Below are 21,245 nucleotides of genomic sequence, written 5' to 3'. Positions count from 1 at the left end.
CTTACTAAGCGGATTTTTCGAGGAAACGGAAGCTTAAGAGAAGCGGAAAATCGTAAATTAGAGGGTCTTAGAGAAGGAATTCGGCTAAAATCTTGTCAGCTCATTGCGTATTACTGAGTCTCGTTCGTTTGCCCGTTTACAATCAAATTAGGCTACAATTTTGTCCAAATCCGACAGTGCCCGAATTACGTTGATTTCACATGTCTTATTTGGTCTCGATCGAGATTCAGATGATTTGAGTCGAAAATCGTCTTTCAACAAGTAATTAAAAATATAAAAACACGAAAATGGGTGCAACACAAGGACTTCCCACAGGGTCGGTCACCCATCCTAGTACTGCTCTAGCCCAAGCACGCTTAACTTCGAAGTTCTGATGGGATCCGGTGCATTAGTGCTGGTATGATCGCACCCAACATTTAGTGGGATGTTTATTCTTATTACCCTCGAGTACGTGTGGAGCGGGCGGCGATGGACAACACGCGGCACTGCTCTCGCCCAATCAAAACCATGAAGTTAAGCGTTCTGACGCGATGGCAAAGCTAGGATGGGTGACCTCCCTGGGAAGTCCTCGTGTAGCGACCGTTTACGTAAATTATGGCTAAAATAGTTGAAATAATTGTTTTTAATGAGTTAACCGTCTCCGGAGTAATATGCGTCATACCCTTCCGCACAGCACCGGCTCACGACAACAAAAATCGCTAAATGTTCACAGAAAATTAAAAAAAATAAGATGAAAAAAATAGCGAATGAAAAGCTATTATTATGCCTGTGATACGATAAAATGGAACCGGAATCGAATTTCATACTTCCTAAGCGGATTTATCTAAGAAACGAAAGCTTAACAGAAGCGAAAAATCGCAAATTAGAGGGTCTTAGAGAAGGAATTCGGCTAAAATCTCGCCAGCTCATTGGGAGAATGAGTCTCGTTCGTTTGCCCGTTTACAATCAAATTAGCCTACAATTTTGTCCAAATCCGGCAGTGCCCGAGCTACGTTGATTTCACATTTCTTCTCTTATCCTGATCGAGAGTCAGATGATTTGAGCCAAAAATCGTCTGTCAACAAGTAATCAAAAATAGAAAAACACGAAAAGGGGTGCAAACGAGGACTTTCCAGCGGGTAACTCATCCAAGTACTGCTCCCACCCAAGCATGCTTAACTTCGAAGTTCTGATGGGATTCGGTGCATTAGTGCTGGTATGATCGCACCCGACATTGAGTGGGATGTTTAGTATTATATCCCTCGAGTACGTGTGGAGCGTGCGGCGATGGACAACACGCGGCACTGCTCTCGCCCAATCAGAACAATGAAGTTAAGCGTTCTGGCGCGATGGCAGAGCTAGGATGGGTGACATCCCTGGAAAGTCCTCGTGTCGAGACTGTTTCCGTAAATTATGGCTAAAACAGTCGAAATAATTGTTTTTAATGAGTTAACCGTCTCCGGAGTAATCTGCGTCATACCCTACCGCACAGAACCAGCTCACGACAACAAAAATCGCTAAATGTTCCCTGAAAAGTGAAAAAAAATAAAAATAAGAAAATAGCGAATGTAAAGCTATTATTATGCCTTGATACAATAAAATGAAACTGGAATCGAATTTCGGACTTACTAAGCGGATTTTTCGAGGAAACGGAAGATTAACAGAAGCGGAAAATCGCAAATTAGATGGTCTTAGGGAAGGAATTCGGCTAAAATCTCGCCATCTCATTGCGGATTAATCAATCTCGTTCGTTTGCCCGTTTACAATCAAATTAGGCTACAATTTTGTCCAAATCCGGCAGTGCCCGAGCTACATTGATTTTGCATTTCTTATCTGGTCCCGATCGAGATTCAGATGATTTGAGCCGAAAATCGTCTGTCAACAAATAATCAAAAATAGAAAAACCGATCGAGATTCAGATGATTTGAGCCGAAAATCGTCTGTCAACAAATAATCAAAAATAGAAAAACACGAAAAGGGGTCCAACACGAGGACTTCCCAGGGGGTCACCCATCCTAGTACTGCTGTCGCCCAAGCACGCTTAACTTCGGAGTTCTGATGGGATCCGGTGCATTAGTGCTGGTATGATCACACCCGACATTGAGTGGGATGTTTATTCTTATATCCCTCGAGTACGTGTGGAGCAGGCGGCGATAGACAACACGCGGCACTGCTCTCGTCCAATCAGAACCATGAAGTTAAGCGTTCTGGCACGATGGTAGAGCTTGGATGGGTGACCTCCCTGGGAAGTCCTCGTGGCGACCGTTTACGTAAATTATGGCTAAAACAGTTGAAATAATTGTTTTTAATAAGTTAACAGTCTCCGGAGTAATCTGCGTCATACCCTTTCGCACAGCACCTGTTGGAACTTTTCAAGTTCGCAATCTTGATTTTGATGTTAACAAAACTTGTTATTGTGTTTCTATCATATTTCTTCAAGTGTGAAATTGCAAACACAAGAAGCAAGCTGAAACTGAATTTTGCACAAACTGAATTTCTGGCGAGCTTTGGTATTTTGATGATATCTCTCAACTGGATTATCCAAATGACCATCCGCAAGCTGGACTGATTAGAAAACTCAATTCGGAACAAATCGTATTTCACGTCAGTTTGGTAAAATCGGATGTTATGATGGTCTAACTGATCGCTCAATTACCGAAATGATCACACGAAAACAGCAATCAGTTGAGTTTGAGCAGCTGCGGTATTTTTGTCATATCTCTCAGCTCGGTTATTGAAATGAAGCGATTCAGTATGCGTTGGAAAGATAAAACAATGATCTACAAATCATCTTCAGAAGTCAAAGTCTGAATCAAAGCTTAAGATGCCGATAAATGAGGATGAAGTTACTGGTTCAGCACAAACTGAAATCAGCTAGGCTGATTTCAGCACACCAGCTGAAACTGAACCAACTGCTGACCAGCTGACCAACCAACTGAACTGAACCAGCTGCTGACCAACTGAAACTGAACCAGACCAGCTGAAAACCAGTTGAACCAGACCAGCTGAACTGAACCACCTGAAACTGTACCAGACCAGCTGAAGACCAGTTGAACCAGTCCAACTGAACCAGACCAACTGAATCAGACCAACTGAACCAGTTGAACTGATTGACCAGTTGAGTTGACCAGTTGACCAGAGTTGACCAGTCGGGAAAATGTCCAGCAAGACGAATTTTACTGTTGCAATTCCAGAAACAGTACAGAAACTTTCCAACGGTCATATTCTTGTGTCTAACGTATATATCAGTGTTGGAGCCTATAAATACAACATATTGAAGATCAAACAACAGCTTTTGAAGGGGATTCAAAGCATGGGCAGTTAGCATGAAAAAATCAGCTTGTTGAGAGCACAAGCCCTTGTGTGAGGATACATTTGAGATGTACACTGTTAATGATAAATTCCTCACACACAATCACTCACACATATACAAGAGAGTTGAACTTCAAAGATTAGTTGAGTGAGTCTTGCACAAAGACAATAAACTTGTGTATGTAGTCTTTGCATATGAGACATTAAAGAATATGCTGATTGTGAGGTGCTGCCTACAATCTTGAGTGCTAGGAGTTCTAGTTGGGTGCTGCCCTTCCAGAATGGGTTTGTACAAGTAGTTGTATAAATCAAAGTCTTTTAGTGGATCCTTCCCAAGAGGAAAAAGGGATGACGTAGGAGTGTTTGAAATATCCGAATATCCATAAACAAATTCGTGTCTATTTTTTTATTGCATTTGCTTATCATTTTCACTGTTTTTAAAGATGCATTGTTGAAGCATTTTATGTGTTCTTCAAATATCAAAATATTGTATACCAAATGTTTGATAAAATACTTCAACTGAATATTTTTACTCATTCAACTTGCATATATTTTAAATGGTTTACAAAATATTTAATCGGTTTCTACGAAGGATTATTTCGAGTATCTTCCTCTTGGTTTTTAACGAAACTCGATTTAATTCATCGGTGTTCAATATTTCAAGAACCGAGCTATTGTAGCTCAATGATTATCCCCCCTAATCGATCCTATCAGCACCGGTTCACGACAACAAAAATCGCTAAATGTTCCCAGAAAATAGAAAAAAAATAAGAAGAAGAAAATAGCGAATGTAAAGCTATTATTATGCCTGGGATACGATGAAATGGAACCAGAATCGAATTTCGGACTACCTAAGCGGATTTATCGAGGAAACGGAAGCTTAACAGAAGCGGAAAATCGCAAAGTCGAGGGTCTTAGAGAAGGAATTCGGCTAAGACCGTTTACAATCAAATTAGGCTATAAAATTGTCCAAATCCAGCAGTGCCCGAGTTACGTTGATTTCTCATGTCTTATTTGGACCCGATCGAGATTTAGATGATTTGAGCTGAAAATCGTCTTTCAACAAGTAATCAAAAATAGAAAAACACGAAAAGGGGTGCAACACGAGGACTTCCCAGGGGGTCACCCATCCTAGTACTGCTCTCGCCCAAGTACGCTTAACTCTGTAGTTCTGATGGGATCCGGTGAATTAGTGCTCGTAAGATCGCACCTGACATTGAGTGGGATGTTTATTCTTATATCCCTCGAGTACGTGTGGAGCGGGCGGCGATGGAGAACATGCGGCACTGCTCTCGCCCAATCAGAACCATGAAGTTAATCGTTATGGCGCGATGTCGGATCTAGGATGGGTGACCTCCCTGGGAATTCCTCGTTTACGTAAATTATGGATAAAACAGACGAAATAATTGTTTTTAATGAGTTAACCGTCTCCGGAGTAATCTGCGTCATACCCTTCTTTACAGAACCGGCTCACGACAACAAAAATCACTAAATGTTCCCAAAAAATAGAAAAAAAATAAGAATAAAAAATAGCGAATGTAAAGCTATTATTATGCCTGAGATACGATAAAATGGAACCGGAATTGAATTTCGGACTTCCTAAGCGGATTTCTCGAGGAAACGGAAGCTTAACAGAAGCGGAAAATCGCTAATTAGAGGGTCTTAGAGAAGAAATTCGGCTAAAATCTCGCCAGCTCATTGCGGAGTAATGAGTCTCGTTCGTTTGCCCGTTTACAATCAAATTAGCCTACAATTTTGTCCAAATCCGGCAGTGCCCGAGCTACGTTGATTTCACATGTCTTCTCTGGTCCGGATCGAGATTCAGATGATTTGAGCCGAAAATCGTCTGTCAACAAGTAATCAAAAATAGAAAAACACGAAAAGGGGTTCAAACGAGGAATTCCCAAGGGGTCAACCATTCAAGTACTGCTCTCGCCCAAGCACACTTAACTTCGGAGTTCTGATGGGATTTGGTGCATTAGTGCTAATATGATCTCACCCAAAATTGAATGGATTTTTATTCTTATATCCCTCGAGTACGTGTGGAGCGGGCGGCGATGGACAACACGCGGCACATGTTTCGCCCAATCAGAACAATGAAGTTAAGCGTTCTAGCGCGATGGCAGAGCTAGGATGGGTGACCTCCCTTGAAAGTCCTCGTGTCGTGACCGTTTACGTAAATTATGGCTAAAACAGTCGAAATAATTGTTTTTAATGAGATAACCGTCTCCGGAGTAATCTGCGTCATACCCTTCCGCACAGCAACGGCTCACGACAACAAAAATCGCTAAATGTTCCCAGAAAATAGAAAAAAATTAAGATGAAGAAAATAGCGAATGTAAAGCTATTATTATTCATGGGATACGATAAAATGGAACCGGAATCGAATTTCGGACTTCCTGAGCTGATTTATCGAGGAAACGGAAGCTTAACAGAAGCGAAAAATCGCAAATTAGAGGGTCTTAGAGAAGGAATTCGGCTAAGACCGTTTTCAATCAAATTAGGCTACAATTTTGTCGAAATCTGGCAGTGCCCGAGTTACGTTGATTTCACATGTCTTATTTGGTCCCGATCGAGATTTAGATGATTTGAGCCGAAAATCGTCTTTCAACAAGTAATCAAAAATAGAAAAACATGAAAAGGGGTGCAACACGAGGACTTCCCAGGGGGTCACCCATGCTAGTATTGCTCTCGCACAAACATTATTAACTCCGATGTTCTGATGGGATCCGGTGCATTAGTGCTGGTATGATCGCACCCGACATTGAGTGGGATGTTTATTCTTATATCCCTCGAGTACGTGTGGAGCGGGCGGCGATGGACAACACGCGGCACATGTTTCGCCCAATCAGAACAATGAAGTTAAGCGTTCTAGCGCGATGGCAGAGCTAGGATGGGTGACCTCCCTTGAAAGTCCTCGTGTCGTGACCGTTTACGTAAATTATGGCTAAAACAGTCGAAATAATTGTTTTTAATGAGATAACCGTCTCCGGAGTAATCTGCGTCATACCCTTCCGCACAGCAACGGCTCACGACAACAAAAATCGCTAAATGTTCCCAGAAAATAGAAAAAAATTAAGATGAAGAAAATAGCGAATGTAAAGCTATTATTATTCATGGGATACGATAAAATGGAACCGGAATCGAATTTCGGACTTCCTGAGCTGATTTATCGAGGAAACGGAAGCTTAACAGAAGCGAAAAATCGCAAATTAGAGGGTCTTAGAGAAGGAATTCGGCTAAGACCGTTTTCAATCAAATTAGGCTACAATTTTGTCGAAATCTGGCAGTGCCCGAGTTACGTTGATTTCACATGTCTTATTTGGTCCCGATCGAGATTTAGATGATTTGAGCCGAAAATCGTCTTTCAACAAGTAATCAAAAATAGAAAAACATGAAAAGGGGTGCAACACGAGGACTTCCCAGGGGGTCACCCATGCTAGTATTGCTCTCGCCCAAACATTATTAACTCCGATGTTCTGATGGGATCCGGTGCATTAGTGCTGGTATGATCGCACCCGACATTGAGTGGGATGTTTATTCTTATATCCCTCGAGTACGTGTGGAGCGGGCGGCGATGGACAACACGCCACATTGCCCTCGTCCAATCAGAACCATGAAGTTAATCGTTATGGCGCGATGACGGAGCTAGGATGGGTGACCTCCCTGGGAAGTCCTCGTGTCGCGACAATTTACGTAAATTATGGATAAAACAGTCGAAATAATTGTTTTTAATGAGTTAACCGTCTCCGGAGTAATCTGCGTCATACCTTTCCACACAGAACCGGCTCACGACAACAAAAATAGCTAAATGTTCCCAGAAAATAAAAAAAATAAGAAAAAGAAAATAGCGAATACAAAGCTATTATTATGCCTGGGATACGATAAAATGGAACCGGAATCGAATTTCGGACTTCCTAAGCGGATTTCTCGAGGAAACGAAAGCTTAACAGAAGCGGAAAATCGCAAATTAGAGGGCCTTAGAGAAGGAATTCGGCAAAAATCTCGCCAGATCATTGCGGAGTAATGAGTCTCGTTCGTTTGCCCGTTTACAATCAAATTAGGCTACAATTTTGTCCAAATCCGGCAGTGCCCGAGCTACGTTGATTTCACGTCTTATCTGTTCCCGATCGAGATTCAGATTATTTGAGCCAAAAATCGTCTGTCAACAAGTAATCAAAAATAGAAAAACACGAAAAGGGGTGCAATACGAGAACTTCCAAGGGGGTCACCCATACTAGTACTTCCCTCGCCCAAGCACCCTTAACTTCGGAGTTCTGATGGGATCCGGTGCATTAGTGCTGGCATGAACGCACCCGACATTGAGTGGGATGTTTATTCTTATATCCCTCGAGTACGTGTGGAGCGGGCGGCGTTGGATCGTCCAATCAAAACCATGAAATTAAGCGTTCTGGCGCAATGGCAGATCTAGGATGGGTGACCTCCCTGGGAAGTCCTCGTGTCGCTACCGTTTACGTTAATTATAGCTAAAACAGTCGAAATAATTGTTTTCAATGAGTTAACCGTCTCCGAAGTAATCTGTGTCATACCCTTCCGCACAGCACCGGCTCACGACAACAAAAATCGCTAAATGTTCCCAGAAAATATAAAAAAATAAGAAGAAGAAAATAGCGAATGTAAAGCTATTATTATGCCTTGGATACGTTAAAATGGAACCGAAATCGAATTTCGGACTTCCTAAGCGGATTTCTCGAGGAAACGGAAGCTTAACAGAAGCGAAAAATCGCAAATTGAAGGGTCTTAGAGAAGGAATTCGGCTAAAATCTCGCCAGCTCATTGCGGAGTAATGAGTTTCGTTCGTTTGCCTGTTTACAATTAAATTAGCCTACAATTTTGTCCAAATCCGGCAGTGCCTGAGCTACGTTGATTTCACATGTCTTCTCTGGTTCTGATCGAGTGTCAGATGATTTGAGCCGAAAATCGTCTGTCAACAAGTAATCAAAATTAGAAAAACACGAAAGGGTGCAAACGAGGACTTCCCAGGGGGTCACCCATACAAGTACTGCTCTCGCCCAAGCACACTTAACTTCGGAGTTCTGATGGGATCCGATGTATTAGTGCTGGTATGATCGCACCCAACATTGAGTGGGATGTTTATTCTTATATCCCTCGAGTACGTGTGGAGCGGGCGGCGATGGACAACACGCGGCACTTCTCTCGCCCAATCAGAACCATGAAGTTAATCGTTATGGCGCGATGTCGGATCTAGGATGGGTGACCTCCCTGGGAATTCCTCGTGTCGCAACCGTTTACGTAAATTATGGCTAAAACAGTCGAAATAATTGTTTTTAATGAGTTAACCGTCTCCGGAGTAATCTGCGTCATACCCTACCGCACAGAACCAGCTCACGACAACAAAAATCGCTAAATGTTCCCTGAAAAGTGAAAAAAAATAAAAATAAGAAAATAGCGAATGTAAAGCTATTATTATGCCTTGATACAATAAAATGAAACTGGAATCGAATTTCGGACTTACTAAGCGGATTTTTCGAGGAAACGGAAGATTAACAGAAGCGGAAAATCGCAAATTAGATGGTCTTAGGGAAGGAATTCGGCTAAAATCTCGCCATCTCATTGCGGATTAATCAATCTCGTTCGTTTGCCCGTTTACAATCAAATTAGGCTACAATTTTGTCCAAATCCGGCAGTGCTCGAGCTACATTGATTTTGCATTTCTTATCTGGTCCCGATCGAGATTCAGATGATTTGAGCCGAAAATCGTCTGTCAACAAATAATCAAAAATAGAAAAACACGAAAAGGGGTCCAACACGAGGACTTCCCAGGGGGTCACCCATCCTAGTACGGCTCTCGACGAAGCACGCTTAACTTAGGAGTTCTGATGGGATCCGGTGCATTAGTGCTGGCATGATCGCACCCGACATTGAGTTGGATATTTATTTTTATATCCCTCGAGTACGTGTGGAGCGGGCGGCGATGGACAACACGCGGGACTGCTCTCGCCCAATCAGAAACATGAAGTTAAGCGTTCTAGCGCGATGGAAGAGCTAGGATGGGTGACCTCCCTATGAAGTCCTCGTGTCGCGATCGTTTACGTAAATTATGGCTAAAACAGTCGAAATAATTGTTTTTAATGAGTTAACCGTCTCCGGAGTAATCTGCGTCATACCCTTCCGCACAGCACCGGCTCACGACAACAAAAATCGCTAAATGTTCTCAGAAAATAGAAAAAAATAAGAAGAAGAAAATAGCGAATGTAAAGCTATTATTATGCCTTGGATACGATAAAATGGAACCGGAATCGAATTTCGGACTTCCTAAGCAGTTTTCTTGAAGAAACGGAAGCTTAACAGAAGCGAAAATCGCAAATTAGAGGGTCTTAGAGAAGGAATTCGGCTAAGACCGTTTACAATCAATTTAGGCTACGATTTTTTCCAAATCCGACAATGCCCGAGTTACGTTGATTTCACATGTCTTATTTGGTCTTGATCGAGATTCAGATGATTTGAGCCGAAAATCATCTTTCAACAAGTAATCAAAAATAGAAAAACATGGAAAGGGGTGCAACACGAGGACTTCCCAGGGGGTCACCCATCCTCGTACTGCTCTCGCCCAAGCACGCTTCGCTTCGGAGTTCTGAAGGGATCCGATGCATTAGTGCTGGTATGATCGCATCCCACATAGAGTGGGATTTTTATTCTTATATGCCTCGCGTACGTGTGAATCGGGCGACGATGGACAACACGCGGCACTGCTCTCGCCCAATAAGAACCATGAAGTTAAGCGTTCTGGCGCGATGGCAGAGCTAGGATGGGTGACCTCCCTGGGAAGTCCTCGTGTCGCGACTTTTTACGTAAATTATGGCTAAAACAGTCGAAATAATTGTTTTTAATGAGTTAACCGCCTCCGGAGTAATCTGCGTCATACCCTTCCGCACAGCACCGGCTCACGACAACAAAAATCGCTAAATGTTCCCAGAAAATAGAAAAAAATAAAAAGAAGAAAATAGCGAATGTAAAGCTATTATTATGCCTGTGATACGATAAAATGAAACTGGAATCGAATTTCGGACTTCCTAACTGGATTTCTCAAGGAAACGGAAGCTTAACTGAAGCGGAAAATCGTAAATTAGAGAATCTTAGAGAAGGAATTCGGTTAAAATCTTGCAAGCTCATTGCGGAGGAATGAGTCTCGTTCGTTTGTCTGTTTACAATCAAATTAGCCTACAATTTTTTCCAAATCCGGCAATGCCCGAGCTACGTTGATTTCTCATGTCTTCTCTGGTCCTGATCGAGAGTTAGATGACTTGAGCCGAAAATCGTCTGTCAACAAGTACTGCTCTCGTCCAAGCACGCTTAACTTCGGAGTTCTGATGGGATCCGGTGTATTAGTGCTGGTATGATCGCACCCGACATTGAGTGGGATGTATATTCTTATATCCCTCGAGTACGTGTGGAGCGGGCGGCGATGGACAACACGTGTCGCGACCGTTTACGTAAATTATGGCTAAAACAGTCGAAATAATTGTTTTAGATGAGTTAACCGTCTCCGGATTAATCTGCGTCATACCCTTCCGCACAGAACCGACTCACGACAACAAAAATCGCTAAATGTTTTCAGAAAATAGAAAAAAAAATAAGAATAAGAAAATAGCGAATGTAAAGCTATTGTTATGCCTGGAATACAATAAAATGAAACAGAAATCGAATTTCGGACTTCCTAAGCGGATTCTCGAGGAAACGGAAGCTTAACAGAAGCGGAAAATCGCAAATTAGAGGGTCTTAGAGAAGGAATTCGGCTAAAATCTCTCCATCTCATTGCGGATTAATGAGTTTCGTTCGTTTGCCCGTTTACAATCAAATTAGGCTAAAATTTTGTCCAAATCCGGTAGTGCCCGAGTTACGTTGATTTCACGTCTTATCTGGTCCCGATCGAGATTCAGATGATTTGAGCCGAAAATCGTCTATCAACAAGTAATCAAAAATATAAAAACACGAAAAAGAATGCAACACGAGGACTTCCCAGGGGGTCACCCATCCTAGTACTACTCTTAACGGCACGCTTAACTTCGGAGTTCTGATGGGATCCGGTGCATTAGTTCTGGTATGATCGCACCCGACATTGAGTTGGATGTTTATTCTTATATCCCTCGAGTACGTGTGGAGCGGGCGGCGATGGACAACACGCGGCACTGCTCTCGCCTTATCAGAACCATGAAGTTAAGCGTTCTGACGCGATGGCAAAGCTAGGATGGGTGAACTCCCTGGGAAATCCTCGTGTCGCGAACGTTTACGTAAATTATGGCTATAACAGTCGAAATAATTATTTTTAATGAGTTAACCGTCTCCGGAGTAATACGCGTCATACCCTTCCCCACAGCACCGGCTCACGACAACAAAAATCGCTAAATGTTCCACGAAAATAGAAAAAAATGAGAAGAAGAAAATAGCGAATGTAAAGCAATTATTATGCCTGGGATACGATAAAATAGAACCGGAATCGAATTTCGGACTTCCTAAGCAGATTTCTCGAGCAGATTTGTCCAAATCCGACAGTGCCCGAATTACGTTGATTTCACATGTCTTATTTTGTCTCGATCGAGATTCAGATGATTTGAGCCGAAAATCATCTTTCAACAAGTAATCAAAAATAGAAAAACAAGAAAAGGGTACAACACGAGGACTTCCTAGGGGGTCACCCATCCTAGTACTGCTCTCGCCCAAGCATGCTTAACTTCGGAGTTCTGATGGGATCCGGTGCATTAGTGCTGGTATGATCGCACCCGACATTGAGTGTGATGTTTATTCTTATATCCCTTGAGTACGTGTGGAGCGGGCGGCGATGGACAACATGCCGCACTGCTCTCGCCCAATCAGAACCATGAAGTTAAGCGTTCTGGCGCGATGGCAGAGCTAGGATGGGTGACGTCCCCGGGAAGTCCTCGTGTCGCGACCTTTTACGTAAATTATGGCTAAAACAGTAAAAATAATTGTTTTTAATGAGTTAACCTTCTCAGGAGTAATCTGCGTCATACCCTTCCGCAAAGCACCGGCTCACGACAACAAAAATCGCTAAATGTTCCCAGAAAATAAAAAAAAATAAGAAGAAGAAAATAGGGAATTTAAAGCTATTATTATGCCTGGGATACGATAATATGAAACTGGAATCGAATTTCGGACTTCCTTAGTGGATTTCTCGAGGAAACAGAAGCTTTACAGAAGCGGAAAATCGCAAATTAGAGGGTCTTAGAGAAGGAATTCGGCTAAAATCTCGCCAGCTCATTGAGGAGAATGAGTCTCGTTCGTTTGCCCTTTTACAATCAAATTAGCCTACAATTTTGTCCAATTCCGGCAGTGCCCGAACCACGTTGATTTCACATGTCTTCTCTGGTCCTTATCGAGAGTCAGATGATTTGAGCCAAAAATTGTCTGTCAACAAGTAATCAAAAATAGAAAAACACGAAAAAGAGTGCAACACGAGGACTTCACAGGGGGTCACCCATCCAAGTACTGCTCTCGTCCAGGCACGCTTAACTTCGGAGCTTTTATGGGATCTGGTGTATTAGTGCTGGTATGATCGCACCCGACATTGAGTGGGATGTTTATTCTAATATCCCTCGAGTACGTGTGGAGCGGGAGGCGATGGACAACACGCGGCACTGCTCTCGCCCAATCAGGACCAAGAAGTTAAGCTTTCGGACGCGATGGCAGAGCTAGGATGGGTGACCGCCCTGGGAAATCCTCGTGTCGCGACCGTTTACGTAAATTATGGCTAAAACAATCGAAAAAACTTTCATTTTTAATGAGTTAACCGTCTACGGAGTAATCTGCGTCATACCCTTCCGCACAGAACCGGCTCACGACAACAAAAATCATAATTGTTTCCAAAAAATTGAAAAAAAATAAAAATAAGAAAATAGCGAATTTAAAGCTATTATTATGCTTGAGATACGATAAAATGAAAACGGAATCAAATTTCGGATTAATGAGTCTCGTTCGTTTGCCCGTTTACAGTCAAATTATGCAACAATTTTGTCCAAATCCGGCAAGTGCCCGTGCTACGTTGATTTCACGTCTTATCTGGTCCCGATTGAGATTCAGATGATTTGAGCCGAAAATCGTCTATCAACAAGTAATCAAAAATAGAAAAACACGAAAAAGGGTGCAACACGAGGACTTCCCAGGGGGTCAACCATCCTAGTACTGATCTCGCCCAAGCACGCTTAACTTCGGAGTTTGATGGGATCCGAAATATTATTGCTGGTATGATCGCACCCGACATTGAGTGGGATGTTTATTCTTATATCCCTCGAGTACGTGTGGAGCGGGCGGCGATGGACAACACGCCGCACTGCTCTCGCCCAATCAGAACCATGAAGTTAAGCGTTCTGGCGCGAAGGCAGAGCTAGGATGGGTGACCTCCCTGGGAAGTCCTCGTGTCGCGACCGTTTACGTAAATTATGGCTAAAACAGTCGAAATAATTGTTTTTAATGAGTTAACCGTCTCCGGAGTAATCTTCGTCATACCCTTTCGCACAGAACCGGCTCACGACAACAAAAATCGCTAAATGTTCCCGGAAAATAGAAAAAAATAAGAAAAAAAAATAGCGAATGTAAAGCTATTATTATTATTAGGAATCGAATTTCGGACTTCCTAAGCTGATTTCTCGAGGAAACGGAAGCTTAACAAAAGCGGAAAATCGCAAATTAGAGGGTCTTAGAGAAGGAATTCGGCTAAAATCTCGCCCGCTCATTGCGGAGTAATGAGTCTCGTTCGTTTGCCCGTTTACAATCAAATTAGCCTACAATTTTGTCCAAATCCGGCAGTGCTCGAGCTACGTTGATTTCACATGTCTTCTCTGGTCCTGATCGAGAATCAGATGATTTGAGCCGAAAATCGTCTGTCAACAAGTAATCAAAATAGAAAAACACGAGAAGGGGTGCAACACGAGGACTTTCCAGGGGGTCACCCATTCTAGTACTGCTCTCGCCCAAACACGCTTAACTTCGGAGTTCTGATGGGATCCGGTGCATTAGTGCTCGTAAGATCGCACCCAACATTGAGTGGGATGTTTATTCTTATATCCCACGAGTACGTGTGGAGCGGGCGGCGATGGACAACACGCGGCACTGCTCTCGCCCAATCAGAACCATGAAGTTAATCGTTATTGCGCGATTGCGGAAATAGGATGGGTGACCTCCCTGGGAAGTCCCCGTGTTGCGATCGTTTACGTAAATTATGGATAAAACAGTCGAAATAATTGTTTTTAATGAGTTAACCGTCTCCGGAGTAATCTGCATCATACCCTTCTTTACAGAACCGGCTCACGACAACAAAAATCGCTAAATATTCCCAGAAAGTAGAAAAAAAATAAGAAGAAGAAAATAGCAAATGTAACCGGAATCGAATTTCGGACTTCCTAAGCTTATTTTTCGAGGAAACGGAAGCTTAACAGAAGTGGAAAATTGCAAATTAGAGGGTTTTAGAGAAGGAATTCGGCTAAAATCTCGCCAGCTTATTGCGGAGTAATGAGTCTCGTTCGTTTTCCCGTATACACTCAAATTAGCCTACAATTTTGTCAAAATCCGACAGTGCCCGAGCTACGTTGATTACACATGTCTTCTCTGGTCCTGATCGAGATTCAGAGGATTTGAGCCGAAAATCGTCTGTCAACAAGTAATCAAAAATAGAAAAACACGAAAAGGGGTGCAACACGAGGACTTCCCACGGGATCACCTATCCTAGTACTTCTCTTGCCCAAGCACGCTTAACTTTGGAGTTTTGATGGAAGCCGATGTATTAGTGCTGGTATGATCGCACGCGACATTGAGTGGGATGTTTATTTTTATATCCCTCGAGTACGTGTGGAGCAGGCAGCATTGGACAACACACGGCACTTCTCTCGCCCAATAAGAACAATGAAGTTAAGCGTTCTGGCGCGATGGCAGAGCTAGGATGGGTAACCTCCCTGGGAAGTCCTCATGTCGCGACCGTTTAATGAGTTAACCGTCTACGGAGTATTCTGCGTCATACCCTTCCGCACAGAACTAGCTCACGACAACAAAAATCGCTAAATGTTCCCAAAAAATAGAAAAAAAATAAGAAGAAGAAAATAACGAATGTAGAGCTATTATTATGCCTGGGATACGATAAAATGGAACCGGAATCGAATTTCGGACTTCCTAAGCGGATTTCTTAAGGAAACAGAAGCTTAACAGAAGTGGAAAATCGCAAATTAGAGGGCCTTAGAGAAGGAATTCGGCTAAAATCTCGCTAGCTCATTGCAGAGTAATGAGCCACGTTCGTTTGCCCGTTTACAATTAAATTAGCCTATAATTTTTTCCAAATCCGGCAATGCCCGAGCTACGTTGATTACACAAGTCTTCTCTGGTCCTGATCGAGATTCAGATGATTTGAGCCGAAAATCTTCTGTCAACAAGTAATCAAAAATAGAAAAACACGAAAAGGGGTGCAACACAAGGACTTCCCAGGGGGTCACCAATCCTAGTACTGCTCTCGCCCAAGCACGCTTAACTTCGGAGTTCTGATGGGATCCGGTGCATTAGTGCTGGTATGATCGCACCCGACATTGAGTGGGATGTTTATTCTTATATCCCTCGAGTACGTGTGAAGCGGGCGGCGATGGACAACACGCGGCACTGCTCTCGCCCAATCAGAACCATGAAGTTAATCGTTATTGCGCGATGGTAGAGCTAGGATGGGTTACCTCCCTGGGAAGTCCTCGTGTCGCGACCGTTTACGTAATTTATGGATAAAACAGTCGAAATAACTGTTTTTAATGAGTTGACCGTGTCCGGAGTAATCTGCGTCATACCCTTCCGCACAGAACCGGCTCACGACAACAAAAATTGCTAAATTTTCCCAGAAAATAGAAAAAAAAGAAGAATAAGAAAATAGCGAATGCAAAGCTATTATTATACCTGGGATACGATAAAATGAAACCGAAATCGAATTTCGGACTTCCTAAGACGATTTCTCGAGGAAACGGAAGCTTAACAGAAGCAAAAAATCGCAAATTAGAGGGTCTTAGAGAAGGAATTCAGCTATGACCGTTTACAATCAAATTAGGCTACAATTTTGTACAAATCCGACAGTGCTCGAGTTACGTTGATTTTACATGTCTTATTTGGTCTCGATCGAGATTCAGATGAAACAGTCGAAATAATTGTTTTTAATGAGTTAACCGTCTCCAGAGTAATCTGAGTCATATCCTTCCGCACAGAACCGGCACACGACAACAAAAATGCCTAAATGTTCCTAGAAAATATAAAAAATAAGAAGAAGAAAATAGCGAATGTAAAGCTATTATTATGCCTGGGATACGATAAACTGGAACTGGAATCGAATTTCGGACTTCCTAAACGGATTTCTCGAGGAAACGGAAGCTTAACAGAAGCGAAAAATCGCAAATTAGAGGGTCTTAGAGAAGGAATTCGGCTAAAATCTCAGCAGCTCATTGCAGAGTAATGAGTCTTGTTCGTTTGCCCGTTTACACTCAAATTAGCCTACAATTTTGTCCAAATCCGGCAGTGCCCGAGCTACGTTGATTTTACATGTCTTATCTGGTCCTGATCGAGAGTCAAATGATTTGAGCCGAAAATCTTCTATCAACAAGTAATCAAAAATAGAAAAACACAAAAAGAGGTGCAACACAAGGACTTCCCAGGGGGTCACCCATCCTAGTACTGCTCTCGCCCAAGCACGTTTAACTTCGGACTTCTGATGGGATCCGGTGTATTATTGCTGGTATGATCGCACCCGACATTGAGTGGGATGTTTATTCTTTTATCCCTCAAGTACGTGTGGAGCGGGCGGCGATGGACAACACGCGGCACTGTTCTCGCCCAATCAGAACCATGAAGTTAAGATTTCTGGCGCGATGGCAGAGCTAGGATGGGTGACCGCCCTGGGAAGTCCTCGTGTCACGACCGTTTAAGTAAATTATGGCTAAAACAGTCGAAATTTTTTTTATTTTTAATGAGTTAACCGTCTACGGAGTAATCTGCGTCATATCCTTCCGCACAGAACCGGCTTACGACAACAAAAATCATAATTGTTTCCAGAAAATAGAAAAAAAAATAAGAATAAGAAAATAGCGAATGTAAAGCTATTATTATGCTTGAGATACGATAAAATGAAATCGAAATTGAATTTCGGACTTCCTAAGCGGATTTCTCGAGGAAACGGAAGCTTAACAGAAGCGGAAAATCGCAAATTAGAGGGTCTTAGAGTAGAAATTCGGCTAAAATCTTGCCACCTCATTGCGGATTAATGAGTCTCATTCGTTTGCATGTTTTCAATCAAATTAGGAAACAATTTTTTCCAAATCCGGCAAGTACCCGAGCTACGTTGATTTCACGTCTTATCTGGTCCTGATCGAGAGTCAGATGATTTAAGCCGAAAATTGTCTGTCAACAAGTAATCAAAAATAGAAAAACACGAGAAGGGGTGCATCAGGACATCCCAGGAGGTCACCCATCCTAGTACTGCTCTTACCCAAGCACGCTTAACTTCGGAGTTCTGATGGGAGCCGTTGTATTAGTGCTGGTATTATCACAACCGACATTGAGTGAGATATTTATTCTTATATCCCTCGAGTACGTGTGGAGCGGGCAGCGATGGACAACACGCGGCACTGCTCTCGCCCAATCAGAACAATGAAGTTAAGCGTTCTGGCGCGATGGCAGAGCTAGGATGGGTGACCTCCCTGGGAAGTCCTCGTGTCGCGACCATTTACATAAATTATGGTTAAAACAGTCGAAATAATTGTTTTTGATGAGTTAACCGTCTCCGGAGTAATCTGCGTCATACACTTCCGCACATAACCGGCTCACGACAACAAAAATTGCTAAATGTTCCCAGAAAATAGAAAAAAATAAGAATAAGAAAATAACGAATCTAAAGCTATTATTATGCCTGGGATACGATAAAATGAAACCGGAATCGAATTTTAGACTTCATTGCGGAGGAATGAGTCTCGTTCGTTTGCCCGTTTACACTCAAATTAGCCTACAATTTTGTCCAAATCCGGCAGTGCCTGAGCTACGTTGATTTCACATGTCTTCTCTGGTCCTGATCGATATTCAGATGATTTGAGCCGAAAATCGTCTGTCAACAAGTAATAAAAAATAATAAAACACGAAAAGGGGTGCAACACGAGGACTTCCCAGGGGGTCTCACCCATCCTAGTACTGCTCTCACCCAAGCACGCTTAATTTCGTAGTTCTAATGGGATCCGATGTATTATTGCTGGTATGATCGCACCCGACTTTGAGTGGGATGTTTATTCTTTTATCCCTCAAGTACATGTGGAGCGGGCGGCGATGGACAACACGCGGCACTGTTCTCGACCAATCAGAACCATGAAGTTAAGATTTCTGGAGCGATGGCAGAGCTAGGATGTGTGACCGCCCTGGGAAGTCCTCGTGTCGCGACCGTTTGCGTAAATTATGGCTAAAACAGTCGAAAATTTTTTTATTTTTAATGAGTTAACCGTCTACGGAGTAATCTGCGTCATATCCTTCCGCACAGAACCGGCTTACGACAACAAAAATCATAATTGTTTCCAGAAAATAGAAAAAAAATAAGAATAAGAAAATAGCGAATGTAAAGCTATTATTATGCTTGAGATACGATAAAATGAAATCGAAATTGAATTTCGGACTTCCTAAGCGGATTTCTCGAGGAAACGGAAGCTTAACAGAAGCGGAAAAGAGTAAAAATTCGGCTAAAATCTCGCCACCTCATTGCGGATTAATGAGTCTCATTCGTTTGCATGTTTTCAATCAAATTAGGAAACAATTTTTTCCAAATCCGGCAAGTACCCGAGCTACGTTGATTTCACGTCTTATCTGGTCCTGATCGAGAGTCAGATGATTTAAGCCGAAAATTGTCTGTCAACAAGTAATCAAAAATAGAAAAACACGAGAAGGGGGTGCAACAGGACATCCCAGGAGGTCACCCATCTTAGTACTGCTCTTGCCCAAGCACGCTTAACTTCAGAGTTCTGATGGGATCCGGTGCATTAGTGCTGGTATTATCGCAACCGACATTGAGTGAGATATTTATTCTTATATCCCTCGAGTACGTGTGGAGCGGGCGGCGATGGACAACACGCGGCACTGCTCTCGCCCAATCAGAACAATGAAGTTAAGCGTTCTGGCGCGATGGCAGAGCTAGGATGGGTGACCTCCCTGGGAAGTCCTCGTGTCGCGACCATTTACATAAATTATGGTTAAAACAGTCAAAATTATGTTTTTTGATGAGTTAACCGTCTCCGGAGTAATCTGCGTCATACACTTCCGCACATAACTGGCTCACGACAACAAAAATCGCTAAATGTTCCCAGAAAATAGAAAAAAATAAGAATAAGAAAATAACGAATCTAAAGCTATTATTATGCCTGGGATACGATAAAATGAAACCGGAATCGAATTTTAGACTTCATTGCGGAGGAATGAGTCTCGTTCGTTTGCCCCTTTACACTCAAATTAGCCTACAATTTTGTCCAAATCCGGCAGTGCCTGAGCTACGTTGATTTCACATGTCTTCTCTGGTCCTGATCGAGATTCAGATGATTTGAGCCGAAAATCGTCTGTCAAGAAGTAATCAAAAATAATAAAACACGAAAAGGGGTGCAACACGAGGACTTCCCAGGGGGTCACCCATCCTAGTACTGCTCTCGCCCAAGCACGCTTAATTTCGGAGTTCTAATGGGATCCGGTGTATTAATGCTGGTATGATCGCACCCGACATTGAGTGGGATGTTTATTCTTATATCCCTCGAGTACGTGTGGAGCAGGCGGCGATGGACAACACGCGGCACTGCTCTCGCCCAATCATAATCTTGAAGTTAAGCGTTCTGGCGCGATGGCAGAGCTAGGATGGGTGACCTCCCTGGGAAGACCTCGTGTCGCGACCGTTTACGTAATTTATGCCTAAAACAGTCGAAATAATTGTTTTCAATGAGTTAACCGTCTCAGGAGTAATTTGCGTCATACCCTTCCGCACAGAACCAACTCACGACAACAAAAATCTCTAAATGTTCCAAAAAATAGAAAAAAAAATAAGAATAAGAAAATAACGAATGTAAAGCTATTATTATGCCTGGGATACGATAAAATGGAACCGGAATCGAATTTCGGACTACCTTAACGGATTTCTCGAGGAAAAGGAAGCTTAACAGAAGCGGAAAATCGCAAATTAGAGGGTCTTAGAGAAGGAATTCGGCTAAAATCTCGCCAGCTCTTTTCGGAGTAACCAGTCTCGTTCGTTTGCCCGTTTACAATCAAATTAGCCTACAATTTTATCCAAATCCGGCAATGCCCGAGCTACGTTGATTTCACAAGTCTTATCTGCTCCCGATCGAGATTCGGAAGATTTGAGCCGAAAATCGACTTTCAACAAGTAATCAAAAATAAAAATACATGAAAAGGGGTGCGCAACTCGAGGACTTTCCATGGGGTCACCCATCCTAATACTGCTCTCGCCCAAGCACGCTTAACTTCGGAGTTCTGATGGGATCCGGTGCATTAATGCTGATATGATCGCACCCGACATTGAGTGGGATGTTTATTCTTATATCCCTCGAGTACGTGTGGAGCGGGCGGCGATGGACAACACGCGGCATTGCTCTCGCCCAATCAGAACCATGAAGTTAATCGTTATGGCGCGATAACAGAGCTAGGATGTGTGACCTCCCTGGGAAGTCCTCGTGTCGTGACCGTTTACGTAAATTATGGATAAAACAGTCGAAATAATTGTTTTTAATGAGTTAACCGTCTCTGCAGTAATCCGCGTCATATCCTTTCGCACAGAACCGGCTCACGACAACAAAAATCGATAAATATTTCCACAAAATAGAAAAAAAATTAAGAAGAAAAAAATTGCGATTGTAAAGCTATTATTATACCTGGGATACGATAAAATGGAACCGAAATCGAATTTCGAACTT

General features: G+C 42.7%; 15 non-coding genes and 9 pseudogenes across 15 annotated transcripts; all 24 read right to left on the bottom strand.

Annotated features, from left to right (window-relative positions):
- Window positions 1–288: 288 nt before the first annotated feature.
- On the bottom strand, window positions 289–411 carry LOC142507443 (5S ribosomal RNA). The gene has a single exon (XR_012805702.1). It is a non-coding gene; the product is annotated as a 5S ribosomal RNA (ribosomal RNA).
- Window positions 412–1,091: 680 nt separating this feature from the next.
- On the bottom strand, window positions 1,092–1,209 carry LOC142511719 (5S ribosomal RNA; annotated as a pseudogene).
- Window positions 1,210–1,956: 747 nt separating this feature from the next.
- On the bottom strand, window positions 1,957–2,075 carry LOC142516344 (5S ribosomal RNA). The gene has a single exon (XR_012812144.1). It is a non-coding gene; the product is annotated as a 5S ribosomal RNA (ribosomal RNA).
- A 2,309-nt stretch (window positions 2,076–4,384) lies between these two features.
- LOC142511093 (5S ribosomal RNA) lies at window positions 4,385–4,503 on the bottom strand (annotated as a pseudogene).
- Window positions 4,504–5,174: 671 nt separating this feature from the next.
- On the bottom strand, window positions 5,175–5,292 carry LOC142512573 (5S ribosomal RNA; annotated as a pseudogene).
- Window positions 5,293–5,932: 640 nt separating this feature from the next.
- LOC142511887 (5S ribosomal RNA) lies at window positions 5,933–6,051 on the bottom strand (annotated as a pseudogene).
- A 641-nt stretch (window positions 6,052–6,692) lies between these two features.
- LOC142510618 (5S ribosomal RNA) lies at window positions 6,693–6,811 on the bottom strand (annotated as a pseudogene).
- Window positions 6,812–7,490: 679 nt separating this feature from the next.
- Window positions 7,491–7,609, bottom strand: LOC142514791 (5S ribosomal RNA). The gene has a single exon (XR_012810668.1). It is a non-coding gene; the product is annotated as a 5S ribosomal RNA (ribosomal RNA).
- Window positions 7,610–8,271: 662 nt separating this feature from the next.
- Window positions 8,272–8,389, bottom strand: LOC142506311 (5S ribosomal RNA). The gene has a single exon (XR_012804606.1). It is a non-coding gene; the product is annotated as a 5S ribosomal RNA (ribosomal RNA).
- Window positions 8,390–9,071: 682 nt separating this feature from the next.
- LOC142510541 (5S ribosomal RNA) lies at window positions 9,072–9,190 on the bottom strand. Its single transcript, XR_012808648.1, has one exon. It is a non-coding gene; the product is annotated as a 5S ribosomal RNA (ribosomal RNA).
- Window positions 9,191–9,829: 639 nt separating this feature from the next.
- On the bottom strand, window positions 9,830–9,948 carry LOC142516817 (5S ribosomal RNA). The gene has a single exon (XR_012812591.1). It is a non-coding gene; the product is annotated as a 5S ribosomal RNA (ribosomal RNA).
- A 1,323-nt stretch (window positions 9,949–11,271) lies between these two features.
- On the bottom strand, window positions 11,272–11,388 carry LOC142511377 (5S ribosomal RNA; annotated as a pseudogene).
- Window positions 11,389–11,936: 548 nt separating this feature from the next.
- LOC142514098 (5S ribosomal RNA) lies at window positions 11,937–12,055 on the bottom strand. The gene has a single exon (XR_012810008.1). It is a non-coding gene; the product is annotated as a 5S ribosomal RNA (ribosomal RNA).
- A 681-nt stretch (window positions 12,056–12,736) lies between these two features.
- Window positions 12,737–12,855, bottom strand: LOC142507870 (5S ribosomal RNA). Its single transcript, XR_012806111.1, has one exon. It is a non-coding gene; the product is annotated as a 5S ribosomal RNA (ribosomal RNA).
- Window positions 12,856–13,429: 574 nt separating this feature from the next.
- LOC142510208 (5S ribosomal RNA) lies at window positions 13,430–13,547 on the bottom strand. Its single transcript, XR_012808333.1, has one exon. It is a non-coding gene; the product is annotated as a 5S ribosomal RNA (ribosomal RNA).
- A 660-nt stretch (window positions 13,548–14,207) lies between these two features.
- On the bottom strand, window positions 14,208–14,326 carry LOC142517098 (5S ribosomal RNA). The gene has a single exon (XR_012812858.1). It is a non-coding gene; the product is annotated as a 5S ribosomal RNA (ribosomal RNA).
- A 648-nt stretch (window positions 14,327–14,974) lies between these two features.
- On the bottom strand, window positions 14,975–15,093 carry LOC142511148 (5S ribosomal RNA; annotated as a pseudogene).
- Window positions 15,094–15,737: 644 nt separating this feature from the next.
- LOC142513469 (5S ribosomal RNA) lies at window positions 15,738–15,856 on the bottom strand. The gene has a single exon (XR_012809414.1). It is a non-coding gene; the product is annotated as a 5S ribosomal RNA (ribosomal RNA).
- A 1,077-nt stretch (window positions 15,857–16,933) lies between these two features.
- LOC142516456 (5S ribosomal RNA) lies at window positions 16,934–17,052 on the bottom strand. Its single transcript, XR_012812249.1, has one exon. It is a non-coding gene; the product is annotated as a 5S ribosomal RNA (ribosomal RNA).
- A 685-nt stretch (window positions 17,053–17,737) lies between these two features.
- LOC142512354 (5S ribosomal RNA) lies at window positions 17,738–17,853 on the bottom strand (annotated as a pseudogene).
- Window positions 17,854–18,437: 584 nt separating this feature from the next.
- LOC142511489 (5S ribosomal RNA) lies at window positions 18,438–18,558 on the bottom strand (annotated as a pseudogene).
- A 665-nt stretch (window positions 18,559–19,223) lies between these two features.
- LOC142510213 (5S ribosomal RNA) lies at window positions 19,224–19,339 on the bottom strand. Its single transcript, XR_012808338.1, has one exon. It is a non-coding gene; the product is annotated as a 5S ribosomal RNA (ribosomal RNA).
- A 584-nt stretch (window positions 19,340–19,923) lies between these two features.
- LOC142513384 (5S ribosomal RNA) lies at window positions 19,924–20,042 on the bottom strand. Its single transcript, XR_012809333.1, has one exon. It is a non-coding gene; the product is annotated as a 5S ribosomal RNA (ribosomal RNA).
- A 685-nt stretch (window positions 20,043–20,727) lies between these two features.
- Window positions 20,728–20,846, bottom strand: LOC142516276 (5S ribosomal RNA). The gene has a single exon (XR_012812079.1). It is a non-coding gene; the product is annotated as a 5S ribosomal RNA (ribosomal RNA).
- Between the last annotated feature and the right edge of the window lie 399 nt (window positions 20,847–21,245).

Source organism: Primulina tabacum, chromosome 10 (genome assembly GCF_025594145.1).
Source record: "Primulina tabacum isolate GXHZ01 chromosome 10, ASM2559414v2, whole genome shotgun sequence".
Lineage (NCBI taxonomy): Eukaryota > Viridiplantae > Streptophyta > Magnoliopsida > Lamiales > Gesneriaceae > Primulina > Primulina tabacum.
This window is presented reverse-complemented; position numbering and strand designations above follow the sequence as displayed.